The sequence below is a fragment of the Coturnix japonica genome, chromosome 12 (genome assembly GCF_054131305.1).
Source record: "Coturnix japonica strain WE chromosome 12, WE-NBRP24, whole genome shotgun sequence".
Classification (NCBI taxonomy): domain Eukaryota; kingdom Metazoa; phylum Chordata; class Aves; order Galliformes; family Phasianidae; genus Coturnix; species Coturnix japonica.
In genome coordinates, this window is record NC_140674.1 from 13,633,342 (window position 1) to 13,647,858 (window position 14,517).

The following is a 14,517-nucleotide window of genomic DNA, read 5'->3' on the forward strand; positions in this document are numbered from 1 at the left end:
GCTTTTGCACCCAAGATTCTGGAATACCAGTTGTTTGTACAACATGGTCACCAAATTCCTAAGGGACACTGCCAGCTCACAGAGATGTAGTGAGGTGAAAATACCTTGTCAAAGTCCAACTTCTTTCCCAGTTGTTTCTGGACCTGAGGTTTTGCAATTCTGGTTAAGGAACATCTGAGCCTGTGAATTACAGGGTTCTGTCAGACTTGTGTTCTTCAAATGGGCTATTTTTAAAATAAAGTCTGCACCACCTTTTGGAAAAGAGCAGGGTGGGACCATGCCTCCTCCTTGCGCTCAGATGTACCCAACAGTCAGAAGATCTGTAGGAAGAGGGAAAATGTGCCTTGGCCAAAAATTCTTCCTCTGTGACCAGCCAGGAGTGGTGTTTGGCTGGCCTTCACTCCATCGCTGCCATTACTCAGACTGAAATCTGGACAGTAGATATACAAAGAATCCACCAAAAACTACCTTCAAAAATGACTAGTGGCAAGGTTATAGATGGTCTCCAGTTTAGCTACTGGAAGATTCAGAGATGAGCAAGCTGTTGATTACTACTAGAGTTGCTGACCACTTCTGGTGTCCACCAGCTGGTTCATGTGTCTTCAGCTCTGCATTTTTTCTCTTCTCCTGCAGCCAACCCTAAAACTTTCATGCATACTGAAGGAGTAGCGTGAGGGTCATGGCTCTGACTGCTGAAAACTGCTTCTGTTGCAACTGTGGGGGCTGACAACATGGGAGATGGGGGGCCCCAGGCTGGAGCAGGGTGAGGTCAGAGCCATCCTGTTCCCATGCTGGGAGCAGCAGGGAAGAGAGGGGAGTCAGTATTTCCAGCCTTGGCTTTTACGCTTTATTACTGCTGCTTTCAGCAGCCTTGTTTGGCAGGAGGAGCAGGAGGGGGGCTGCAAACAATGGCTGCTCACATTTTCCAGCTGTCAGATAGTTAATGACATTAACTCCCCAGCCCCCATTCCCCCCTTTTTGGTAAGATTTTGTCTTTTTCCTCCAGCACAGCCTGCTGAAGCACTGCCAATAGCCAGTGTGACCCAAGTCCTGGCCCTGATAGCTCCCCTTCCCCACCTACGCAGCCAGTGTGGGATGGGGGTCTCTGACCTTTCCCTCCCCTTGAGGAGTTGTAAGTGTACATTAGGAGGATGTGTGGGAGGGAAGTGTCTTCTTGAAAACAAGGAGATAATTTGTTCTCTGTGTGGAAAGGACATCAGATCTATGTATGGACTACTGAAAGCATCAGAAACCATCCAGTCCTGGCATCTGGGTGCACTGGTCCTGGCCCAGTGTCTGAGCATGTTGAGTGAGTAACTGATGGGAGCAGAATCCACAGCAAGTGAATGTACAGCAAATCCACTGCAGTGCTGGGACCTCCTTAGGGGCTGCAGCTGCCTTATTCAGACATTCCTGCAAATTAAGGGACAATTTCAGTTCAGCCTTTCTTGTGGTAAGGATGGTGGTGGAAGAGACAACACAGAGAAGAAAAATGAAAAATACTTAGGACTCTGCTTAGCTCTGAATTCTGGAGCTGAGATGCGTTGTAGGATCAGTCACTGAGGTGAATGCTGCCTACCAATAGTTGAAAGTATGTTTTTGTGGCCCTTGGAGGTTGAAACTGGGGCTGTTCTTCCTCCAGCAGAGAAGACTAGGTGAGAAGCAGCATCTCTGGCTCATGCCTTCAGGGGCTGGTGGTGGCTGGAGGAGAAACCAGTTCACCAGCAGTGTGGAAGTGGAAGCATGGGAGGATTCTCAGGAGCTGGGGGTAGGAGTTGATAGCCTGTGCTTCATGGGCCTCTCCATGGTCGAGTGGAGCCCTGAGGACACTTGGAGAGTGGCGTTCCTGTAGGCAGCACATTATTCCAGCCTGTTTCACTTGGGATTTTTCCTGTTTGCACCATTTTCTGCTTGACTGCCAATGAAAGCAATGTACGGGTTTGATATTATTAACAGGAGAAAGGCCTAATCAGACCTTTTCTTCCTTTGACAGTGTCTACCCTGCCAGCCTGGGAGATGATCCAGCACTTCTGGCCAGTTGTGCAGGGATGGCCCAAGGGCCGTGGTACAACATCTTGCTTCTGTTCCCAGTGCTTGTCCCACTTCTCTGTCCCAGATGGGCTGTGTAAAAAATGACCCTGGCTTGGTGAGCCTCCTTGCCTTGAGCTGACATCACTCCACATTGCTTGGTGGCTATCAGATCTCAGCTGTGGGCTGGAACTTGGCAGACATTTTAGGCATGACTGTGCGGCCAGAATCTACTGTTATGTCCTGTGGGAAGCGTCCTGGACAGGGACATAAACACAGAAGAGGGATCTGGTTTCCTTTTGCTGTAACTGCTCATGAGATATGCATCCTCTGTCAGCTGTGATCTTGACAGCTAAAAGCAGTTGATCCTTGTTAGAGTCATTTGTTATGATGCTTAAAGAGAAATATGGATTTCTACCTGGCACTACATAAGCTGTGGAGTCAGCCTTTACCCCAGAGGACAGACAATGCATAGGAGCAACCCCTGGGAGCATTACCATCTGCTTTCCCATGGTTGTACCTTTAGAGTTAGGAGATCTGTTGCTGTCTGAACTGGTTCTAGGTATTGATGTTTCCTTGCATCAGTATATGGACTCAAGAGCATTCAGCATTATACTGCCATATTGCCTGTCCTTGTGTGAATGCAGTGATGCTCAGCACTGACACCTCCTGCACCCTGCACACCAACCTCCTCTCCCCTGCTCCTCTTTGTTCCAGAGAAAGGTGGGTACCTTCTCACTCATTGTGCAGGAATTTTTCTCATTTTATTTCACCAGCTTTCTAATTTAAGTCTCCTTGTCGCTGACTCGCTCCAGAACTACTACTTTGGCAGGGCCAAGAGGGTGAGTCATGGCCATGGGCTGTGATCCTGCCTCCTGCTTTGGATGCAGCTGCTGGGCTGGGCAACACAACCAGGGAGCTTCAGTGCTTCAGCAGGGACAAGTCCTGGGAGAAGGACAGGTCCCTCAGAGCAGGGGGTAAATGATTATGCTGAGAACAGAGCATCTATTCTGGTATATGAGCCCAGAGTGCTTCCTTCTGCATTGCCTTCCAAGCAGAGGGCTGTGAGCTCGCTGGGTAACCCCAGCAAACTGCTCCCAAAGGAAGGGCCGCTCCTGGAAGCAAAACCCTGTGGAAGACGTATCTGTGCAGAGGCTCTCTCTAACATGAGAAAATACTGGGAAATTAAACCAGATTGTAAACAGAGCTGCTCCTTAGAGATGGGATGGGTTTGGTAGAATTTGTGCTGAATCAGGGCATCCTTTCCATAAATCTTTTAGGTTTTGTTTTTGCTGCTGTTACCAAGTCTTGTACAAAGCCTGATAAGCAGAAACACCCCCTCACCTGTACAGAGTCTCCTTTCTGTGCTCCTGCAATGTATCCTGCCCTGCCCAGGTGGGAGACAACACTGGGTTCTAGGTAGTAGCATCACAGAATAGAATCACTGAATCATTAAGGTTGGAAAATCTTAATGGACCATTCATGGTTCCATTGCTCCTCTCTGGACGTGCTCCAGGGCCTCAGTGTCTTTCTTGTAGTGAGGAGTCCAGAACTGAACACATTACTTGATGTGCTGTGTCACCAGTGCTGAGTACAGAGGGGCAGTCACCTCCTGCTGGCTGCAGACTCTCAGAAGTGCTATAGCTTACAGTCTTGAAGATTTCCAGGCTAGCATCAAGTGTGGCACGTGCTGGACAGACAACAATGTGCCTTTTGAGCACATTTTGGGACGGAATACTGTTTTCATGGAGGGAGAAAGGAAAGGGAAGCTGGTGCTCTGGCCTTGTATCAGCAGCTGTCTGGTGAGCTGGTTCCCTGGGGATGGGGGGCATTGCTCAGCAGGGTGGGTAGCAAGCCCTCTCTCCTCACTGCTGTTTCAAAGAAAGCTTTTCAAGTAACGTGGGAGTCTGAAATTACCCTGCTGCGATGTGTCAGCTGTTGACACAGCAACATGACTGTATGTCATCACTTATTTCCTGCCTGAGGAGTCGTAAAGCCTTTTCACATTATTTGGGCCCATGTGCTTTCCAAAAGCTGAGCTTTATTGTATGTCTCTTGTCCTTGCTGTCCTCCTATTCCCAACTGGTCTCTGGAACTTTCCCTTTTTTGCATTCTTGAGGTCTGCAGCGTGAGGACTTCCTGAAGCCTTCAGTTTGATTTGGCCTGGGAGAAGCCCAGGTTGGGCATTAGGAAAAACTTCTTCTCACAAAGACTGATGGGGGTTTTGCACAGTCTGCTCAAGGAAGTAGTGGAGTCATCACCCCTGGAGGTGTTCAGGAACCATGGAGATGTGATGCTGAGGGACGTGGTTAGTGGGCATAGTGGGGATGGGTTGATGGTTGAACTAGATGATCTTAGTGGTCTTTTCCAAGCTCTTTTCCAGCTTCCATGATTCTAAGCACTGCCTACCTGCTCTCTCTAGGCCACTGTCATCATATAAATAAATAACAACCTTTCCATGGGAGGGTTAGTAAGGACTCCTACTTCCTTTTGCAGCTGATGGACTTGTAAGTCTGACCACTTTCTCTGTGCAGCCTGGGACCAAAAGTGCTTGCAAGCTTGGTTGGCCTGTTGGTCAAAAGAGAAAAGTGAGCAATATGACACATAAGTGAGAGGTGGATGTTGCCTTGAAGCCCTGGTAGTGTGAATATCAAGTTGCAGAAAGCTGCCCGTTGTCCTATCCATGCCCAGGTGATGCCAGGTGTGAAGGCTCAGCTGGAGCCACTGGTCTTTTGTGATCCCTCACATAAAGCATCATTGTTCCTTTTTCTGCCAGAAGGGTCAAAGGCTTCTGCTACTGTTTTTAGTTTGATATAAAATCCAGCCTGGGCTTCCTGAAGGATTGGAGGTGGATGTTTTTCATTCTGACCCATCACAAGACAGCATTTTTGCTGCTATGCTGTCCCATATATCATTGCTTTTTCACCATGCCAGTGTGAGGACAGGTCTCTCTGTGCAACCGGGGATCAGACATATGGATGGTCTCATGCTAAACCTCTTTGGAGAGCTGCTGAAGAAGGAGCTTGGCTCTGGTCTTATGTCAAGTAGGACGAGGGAAGGAAATGTCTCCAGCTTGTTTGTGGTCTGGCAGCTGAGAGCTTTCTGCTGCTGTCACTGGAAACCATATTTTTTTTTAATGCTTGCCTCATTCCTGAGATGCTTCTGCTGTGTGCCAGCACTGGAGCTCAGCAGCATCAGCTGGGTGTGATCTGCGGACACCAGGGGCTCTGACATGGCTCAGCACAGGGCTGGGCAGATGCACAGTGTGACCAGAGAGCCTCCAAAGGGAACCTGTGTGTTAGAGTGGCATGACAGTGCTTGAACATCCACTTCCCATCCACTCTTTATATCGAGGAGCATCCTGCACCCCACAAACATGGCATGAACCCCTGGGGTTGACACTTGCACTGAGCAGTGACAGGGAGAAGGGAGGGATGCTGCCATCACTTCAAGCATCTGCATCTAACAACCCACAGTGCTGAATGCAGAGCTGGTGATAGTTATGCCACTCTGCCCACACATCCATTTGACTGACCAAGTCACTGTTTAGGTCTCGTGGGTTCTGTTCTGTGGCCCAGATTTACTTTGGATGGAAAGCTGAGTGTTTCCAGAATAGTTACACCTGCAATGATTTATGCACTGAGTCAGCCCCAGCAATGACCAAAACACATTTGTCAGTGGTACTCCATATTTATTTTTTCTAAGGCTTTTTCTTTTTTTCTTTTCTTTTTTTTTTCTTTTATGGAGGAAGTACGCTCTGCTTCTTTAACAGTAGTCCAGGCTGAGAACAGATGAATGGTTTTCCATTGGCTTCTGGAAATGAACAGCTGTTGTTCAGCACGTTGAACAAAAAGACCTTGTGACAAGAATGATTCTTAAAACAATACAGAAGCAAAAAGCTAACAACGAGAACAAGGAAACCAGAAATTAAATATAACACTATGGCTAGATGCATATACCAGGGAGTGAGCTCTAGGGTGAGCCCTGTGGGTGCCATTAGCCCCAAGCTGCCCTGCTGTCTGCTGTGTCTTCAGTTCCATTCTCTGTCTGCTTTGGTTGCAGCCATGGGTCATCTTTAAGCAAGTTATAGGAACTTGGTGAACTCAATGATGATTAGGTTCACTGCCTCTTATCAACATAATTAGCATTAGTTTCTTTCAAAATCCCTGCACTGCTGGATCTGCTTCTTTTAAGTTAGGAAAAACTCAGACCTGGTAGCACACAGTGAGAGGCAGTTCCTATGACTTCATTCACGTCATGTGCTGTCACTGGAGCTGGTTGCAATGTTTTCATTACTAAAAAAAATAATTTTTTGAGGGTTTCTGGGTTTGCAAATTTAGTTTTCAACAAATGGAAACATTTGCAGAAAGTGGGGGTGAATCAACATCTGGCAGTTCCCTCAGCCACCAGATTTTTTTCTTTTGCTTTGTGGATAATTGCAAAAAAAAAACTTTAAGCAAAGTATCTGTGCAAATAGAACCCTCACTGTCTGGCCATGATTGATTAGGGATGTTTGAGCTTTTCCTAACTCTCTTACTTCATCCTGGCACCATCCGCCTCTTCTGTCCTGGCTGTTTCCACTGGAGATGGAGCAGCTCTCTGCTAAGGGCAGGAGCCCCCACCCATGTTGGACAGATGGACATAGTAGGTGGAGGGCAGGCAGCCACCCTTTCCTGGCCACAACTCTGGGCAGCAGAACCATAGTGAACCTGACCCTATTTGACTTCTGTGTAGAGCTGTGTCTCTGTAACCAGCCTTTTATGAGATTTGTCTTTCAAAGAGAAACGCGGGTGGGGATGGGAACAGTGACAAAGAGCCACTTATAAGGATTGAGGGAGCTCTTGCAGAAGAGCAGTGCGTAATTTTAAGATCAACAGAAAAATCTTGCAATGTCTTAAGCCCTGAAATGTCATCTGAGGAATTTAAATGCTGTCATCCAGGCTCCCGGCTACTGGGGTCAGGAGGTTTGCACTGTTGTTGGATGGCAAAACTGAAGCATAGAGAAGCTTAGAGACTTTTTGAAGGATTCCCAGCAAGTCAGAAGCCAAGCCAGGAACTAAAAGCAGAAACCCAGACTGCCTGGCCCCAGTGCTGTGTTCAAACACTGACTTCTTGTGGGATCCGGACTGCAATGATGTCCTCAGCTGGGCAGGCAGAGAGCTGCCCCACGGCCTCCTTCTCCTGTGTGGGGAAGGCAGAATGGGGTGAGCAGTGAGAGTGTTCTCTGTGCTACTTCAGGAAGAGCTTTCCTGCTACTGGGCTACTGATTTGCCTGAAAAACTGGGCTCAAGTAGAGGCACTTGGAAGGGCCACAGCCCTGCTTTCCTGGGCAGGTTGGCTGTAGGCTGCTCCTAGCAGGGCAGGCAGCAGCTCACACAGTGAAACCTATGCAGCAGCAGATCTTATGACTCCATTACTGTGCAATTGTAGGGCTTTTTGTACACTAATTAACCAGCAGTTTGATTTGAAGGCGATACGTCATGTTCCATTACAAACAGGCAATTGTAACTCAACATCCTGGCCCTGTGGCACAACGAGAGGCATGAAAGTGCTGCTCTGTGTGCAGGTCACTTGGCAAAGGCTCTCTCATTCCCCTCTTGGATTAAATGTCGTGATGGAGAGATGGAGCCGAGAGGGCTGGTTTCATTCCTTGCAGGAATAGAGATCAGAGCCGGCGACCCTGTGATCTGGTTGTGATTTGAGGGGAGACTTTGGACTCCTTACCTACAAGCTAGGGAAAGTGATACCTCTTCCAGGGGCCCTCCAGGCTCAGCTAGGATTAATAAGGGAGGGAGGGAGATGGAGTAGCTGTGACATTTTGTTTTTATTATTAATGATGTAGAGCAAAGCCAGGGCATCTCTGTGAACGATCACTCTGGTTTGCCTATGGATTTGGCTACATTTCCCCCCTCCTCTACCCTCTGCTAATCAGAGCAAAGTTTGACTTTGCAGAGGAGGGCTCAGAAAGCACCATTTCTCAGTGTCTGAACAAAAACCTGAGCGTTTCCTGGAGTAATTAGGTCCAGGCTCTCAGGAAATGAAGGCCGTCTAGTTGATAAGTGTTCAGCAATGATTACCGAGCTATGGCTGGGGAAAGTGAGCAAAGTGTTTTCATTTCAGAAACAGCAAATCCAGCTGAGACTTGTGGTGTGTGTCATGTATGGAGGCAATTGTCCAAGTGGTATGTGGCCTTGCTGGCTGCAGCATGAGCCAGATATACTCTGAAGCAGTTCCACAAGAGATGACTGCAGGGTTGCACCATGAGGCTGAGCTGTCTGTGCCCCTGGCTGAGGATGGGGATGTCATTCTGGAGGCCGGTGTCATTCTCCTCAAAGCCAGGAATTTCTCTCTCAAATTAATAGGAGTGCTCATCTGTTTGTAGAGCTGGAATAGGGTAAGGGTGACATTTGGAAGAATGGGATTAGGTCATCTCCAAGTGAAATACCTGCTTCTTCAGCAGTGTTGGGTAAGTTGTTGTTGAAAGCACAAATATGGCTTTATCAGTATGGTTTTGTACCTGAGTCAACCTCAGCTGCAATAACCCCATATCTCCTGAAAACTCTCATGGAGCTTAGCAGCAGGTCTTGCTTAGCTGTATATCTGCTCTGCTGGAAATAATACACTGATGTCTTAAAATCTCCCAAATCCCCTCTTTATTGCAGTTTATATAAATGTCTTCCAGAAAGGATTACACAGCTCAGTGGAGGATAGGTCCAAGGATGGCTTTAAGCACAGTGATGCAGAGGCAACTCCCAGTTCAGGAAACCTATGAGCTGCTGTTTGCAGTTGTGATGGTCTGTGTAAAGGTCCCCATTTTTTAGCTCCATCCTGGTGCTCTGGTCACTCCTGGGAGCTTTTAGACTGATCCAGCTTGGCAGTCCATACAGTTGGTGCACTCTGCAAGACCTCTCTTGTCTTTTCCAAAACAACTGAGGTTACACTGCAGAACTGTGGATATATTTTCATTTCTCTCCTTGTACCTTTTCCTATTCTAGGAATGTTATGTCAGGGGAAAAGGTGGTCATCAAAAACATTTCCTTAAAGACTTACAAGGCTTTGGGATGTGGAGATATGTATGTATGCTATGAGTCTGTTTTCTCTTTGGGGTTTAGTTTGTTTTCTTTTTCCTGTGCTGTCTCGCAGTTGCTTGGAGCAGAGGGAGATAAGAAGCTCTTTCTCAGATACTCCAGTGCTGTTTGCAGCCCACCCCCAGGGTTATGCATTCTGCTTTTTAAACAAATGCTCTGGTACTTGTTTATTTAATGGAATAATCTGACCTCAGTCACTGTTGAGAGTGGTTGGTGCCTTCTGTAGAAAACAGCCTTTCTATTGCAAAAGGGAGAAGCAGGGAGAAGCAGACTTCAGGCTCAGCACAGGGTTTCAAGAAGCTGTTTGTCAAAACTCTTGGGCTGCAAGAACGGGCATCATTTTGTCCACCATATCAGCCTGCATTTGAACTGGAAGGCTGCTGATCTGTGGGCCTCAAGGAAGGGAGATAGAGAAAAGCAGGAAAAACACATAATCTGGAGATGGAGAGCCCCTGGTGTTCTGCTCATTTCAGGTCTGATCTCTGAGTTGCATCACTGCGTGCTTGCATATGTGGCAGGGAAGTGCTGTTGGTGCTATGCAGGCAGAAGTAGCTGCTGTTGTGCTTTCTTCTTAGCACATGGATGGCATCAGCCTGTCAGGCACAGGCACACACTCATGGAATAAACACTTCAAGATTGTTTCCATGCAGATGCAGATCCATGTGTTGTGGATGACACTTGTGTTTAGTCCTAGGCGCTGTGAGGCTGTCTGCAAAAGCACCATCCTGATCCTTTTCCAAGTGTCTCCTGCCTTATCTCTGTGTCATCACATCTCTTCAGCTCTCTCATCACAGATGTGTTGGCTTTGTTTCTGGTCCACATCAAATGCCTTTGGGTTGCTAAGGCTGGAAGGCTTCATGGAAAGGAAAAAGAATATGATGTTCTCAGTGCATTCCTACCATGGGGTGAGTGCCCTGTTAGCCTCCCCATCTGCCTCGTGCTCCCACAACATCTCTCAGCCTTTCAGTTGCCCACCTCAACACTTGGAGGAAGGCTGTGCATGGGAAATCCTCTGCCCTGGAAAGCCTGGCTGGTTTTATAGCTCCCTTGTAGTATCTTGCTGCCGTTACTCTGTAAGTGTATTGCTTCTCACGTGCCACTAATCTACACAGGACATCTCTGGTTACCTGACTGAATAATCAAGAGTATGGGAATCTCATGGATAAAAACCTGCAGAGATTCCTGGGAACTGAATGCATCTCATCTGCTCCAATGAAAATGACAAGGAAAGCCTTTAGAAATTGAGAAGGAGCCCATTTCCAGCCAGGTACAGCTGCTGGAGGAGCCCTCCCATGGCCCTGTGCCTATGGGTTGTTGGTGGTGGAATGTGTTGTTTGCTGCTCATATGTTTTACAGGAGGCTGGAAAGGAAACATGGGGTTTTGTGCCCAATATTGAAAACCCTGTTGTAGGGATTTTGATATTTTTCTTCTTCTTGCCAGGAGTGTCCGCACTGTGTATTCTAGGAATTTTTCCTCATTAAAAATGCTATTTCACACACAGCACAGCCGTCATCATAGTACATTAAATGCAGCCAAGTGTTTATGTAGGACAGAATTTGCTTGGGAGTGTTTTTCACAGTGGGTTAGGTCAAAGTTCAGTAAACACAAACACATTTCCCACTGCTTGCTCCATGGATGAGTTCTGCAGTGTGTTGTTGTGCTTGGGATTTATGTGGGAAGGGGCTTTCCTGCTGGGAAAAGGCTTAGCAAGAAGTCACTTGGTGTGAGTGATGACATGTTTGCACGTGAGGTGTTGGTTGTACCATGGCTGCATCTAAGGTGTTCTCTGTCTCTGAGCTTCAAAATGAGTTTTTCTCACTATAACTTAAGAGCACCCTGATGTTGATCTTAACCAGGATCTGTGGCAGAGAAGAGTACTTGTGTTGCACAATGCACTCCCAGCACCTGGGGGATGCAATTTACCCGCTCTGCACACCCACGTGAAGGCTTATATAAGACAGCACCAGTGTGGCTTTAGTAGGAGATCTGTTAGAATGTCTGCTTTCTTTCTTGGTTAATTGAAAGAAAAAAATTGTTCCATGAAGCATGTTGAAGTGGTTTGCTCAGTTCAGTTTTAAGTTTCCAAGTATCTGCCACTTGCTTTAGACTAATCCAGTGTCTAGTCAGCTCTTTTGACCATGCGCTACCAATCCACATGTTTGTGTGCTGAAAAACTGTCTGCTGGAATAACAAAGAAACCCAAACACTTCCTAGGTTTCCTTTCTCATGAGAAGCTCCCCCTGTGCCAGCTCTCCAGATGGGGTCTGCAGGCAGCTCAGGCACCTTTCTGCCAGCATGCACATCCATCAGCAGACGGAAAGTTTCCTGATCAGCTCCTCCTCCTCCATTTGCAGTAATAAAACAGTTGAGACAAGGTCACACGCTATTTATAGCCATCTCATGCTACTTGCTTCTACGCACCCAGGCAGTAATCTTTGCACAGACACAGCAAGATTAATCCTTCACGACACCGAGTCCTTTATTCCCCTTGTTATCTGTGCTTACCCGCTCCTGAAAGCAGAGCCCTGTGTGCTAAGCCTTTGATAAAACACAGCAGCAGTGGGACTGTGGAAAAGTTTCTTGAAAAAACAAGATCTGTTCAATAAACCAGGGGCTGGATGGAAGGTTTGAGACCTTTCTGGGTCAGGTGAATGGTTTGAAATTTGTTCTCTGCAGTTCCATACCAAACTCACGCACGGAGCTGTTCCCCAAGGTGTTATAAAGGTGGATGCATGCACAGAACTGCAGGGTCTGGGGGGATCTGCCACATTTTCTGGTGTGTAAAGCTTCTTCACCCCCAGTAAAGAAGTTTAAATTCCAAGTGTCTTGCATGCTGAAGATACCTTAATGTTGGAACAGGCTGAGTTATGACTGTAGTCTATTAAAAACTGCCTGAATGTGGTGCTCAGGGATATGATGTAGAGGTGGGTTGTTAGAGTTAGAGTAGTATGGTTAAGGTTGAGGTTGGACTTGATGATCTCGAAGGTCTTTTCCAACCTGAGCAATTCTATGATTCTGTGATTGTAGCTTTAGATGTCCTTGTTTGCTGCAGGGGAGTTGGGCCAGTGACCTTTAATGGCCCCTTCCAACCCAAACAATTCTGTGATTCTAATTGCCATTGTCTGCTAATTTGTTCAGTGGAATTTCAGTGTTGAAATTTGTTTGAGGTCTTGGTTATACCCTGTGTCACTACCCTTTTCTCAAGTAGGCAGTATCAACTGTGCGGTGGCATTGAGGTACACCTGAGACACAGACTGTGCTGCATGGTGAGTCCAGGCCAGTGATGTCCCCGATGGGAATGGAATAAGCAACTGCAATTTGATCAGTTTCTTTGATCTTAAGTTTTGTTTCTTAAAATCATTTTCCATTTTTTCCATGGGAAAAAAAAAAATAAAAAATCAGTATCAAAACCCAGAAACACTTAAGAAATATGTTTTCCCCTTCTTGGTTCTGTCTGTTGTCATGGCAAAGTCAACACGGACAGGGTGCTCCAGGGTCTGCCTAGTTGCTGATGTTCCGACCTGGTGTGTCTCTTTGGCTGATGTACCCAGAGCTTGGTGCAGAGCTGCAGCAGCATTCCAGAGATCTCATCCCAATAATGTGAACCAAGAGTCCTTAGAGTACATACCAAGGTTGTTCTTCCACAGTTGTCATTTTTTCCTTGCTGATTTTCCTTCAGTGTTGGTTGTTATGTTATGTTTTACATTTACATTCTGTCCTGAGAGCCCTACAAAGATCAAAATCCACTTGTGTAACGTGCTGTTCTTACAGTCCCTGAGTTACTTGGCATCTAAATAAACAATATGATTCCCCTGTAGGATAAATACTTTTATTATTATTATTATTGTTACTCATTTAAAACAATGGAAAAACAGGCACAGGGAAAACAAAGTGATTTTTCCAATGACTGCACAATGAGATTGCAACAGGGCCAGGAACTGAGTCCAGGTGCCCTGAGTCCCAGCCCAGGCCTTTAGACACCAAAATATCCTTCAGTGCCTAGTGAATTTGGCAAAGGTTTCCTTGAAGTGTTTCATAATTAATGTCAGTGCAACTCTCTGAACGTGTCTTACTTACTAGTTAGGAATTTGCTTTTATATACAGACATCCACTTAGTAACTCCCCCAAACTTAGCAGCTGTTGGCTTCTTTGTGTTACTCGAGTCTTTCTAAGGCAAGTGTGGGCCATGATAAATTGCAAAGTGTTGAGTTGGAATGCTCTGCTTTGAGTCCACTTAGCAAAATCAAAAGGTCATCTCTGCTGTGAGGAGTCAGCAGGACAAAGCATGGGGTGAGCCTTGTTTTGAGGGAAAGGGAGTTCAGCTGTGTCTAGAAATCAGACTTCGACTATATCGTGGGAGTGAGTTTTATCCAGGAAAGGCTAAGCCTGTCCTATGATTTGGGACAATTTGCAGCAGCTTTCTGGATAGGACAGTCTATCCCATGACCAGCTGACACAGCTTGCCTCTCATGGGAGCCCCCCCTTGCTGAGATGCGTCTGCTTTCTTAAGTCTGTGTTTGCAGGATGCTGCCAGAAAATAAGAGACATCTGTGGTGTGAAAGGATGTAATTTCTCTGAGCAGCTCAAATAGAGGCTCAAATAATAGTAACCTCTGGATCAGGTCAAAAAGGTCTGTCCAACAATCCTCTTGCCCCGTTACAGCCTCTCTGATTGCAGGCTGCAGCAGCGCTCCTGCATACACTCAGTGTGACCTGAAAATTCCCACTGTGAGATGCTCTGATCAGTGCTTTGTATGTACCAGACACTGTCCAGCTGAGATGTGCTTTTTCCAGGATGGGATTATGTTGAAATGAGTTTTTAGAGGATGGGATATGCATTTCTGAATAAGAATTTCTCTCCCTCCTTTTTTAATATATTTTTTTATTTCTACATGGAAAGTGTTGGGGTTTTTTTTGTGCTGTCTCTGCAGTGATCTTGCTCACCTGCTGGCAAACCAAGGGCTTATTCTGCAGAGTGGGATCCTGGCAGAACTTTCTTAGGCAAAATCAGATCTGGAACTAAATGCAGGTGTTTTGCAGTCTGCAATTAGAAGAAACCCCAAAGTCAGAATCTGCATTGAAAGGAGTTTCTTAGCATTGGGAAGTCAGAGAATCAAGAGCTTGAGAGAAATTTGGAGCTGAGTCTCAGAATTTGGTTCTCATCGTTGCTCCAATTTCTGCTTTGACATTGGGGAAATCACTTAAGGTATCTGTGAGACAGAAGAAACAGAATTGCCAGTGGGAAACGCCAAGGGATAAACTGTTACAGATCCTTTCCTGGCAGTTAAAGCTTCTCTGTACCCGCTGTCAGCGCGGAGCTAATCCTGGAAATCTTCTAAAGTTTGCACAGGGGAAATTTTCTGCATTTGGTTGGACATCTGCATGCCTCAAGCAGGATAGG

The 14,517-nt window shown here is 46.5% G+C and overlaps 1 protein-coding gene across 6 annotated transcripts in view; it reads left to right on the forward strand.

Annotated features, from left to right (window-relative positions):
• P3H2 (prolyl 3-hydroxylase 2) overlaps positions 1 to 14,517 on the forward strand; it is a 51,490-nt gene that overhangs the window by 23,868 nt on the left and 13,105 nt on the right. The window lies entirely within an intron of this gene.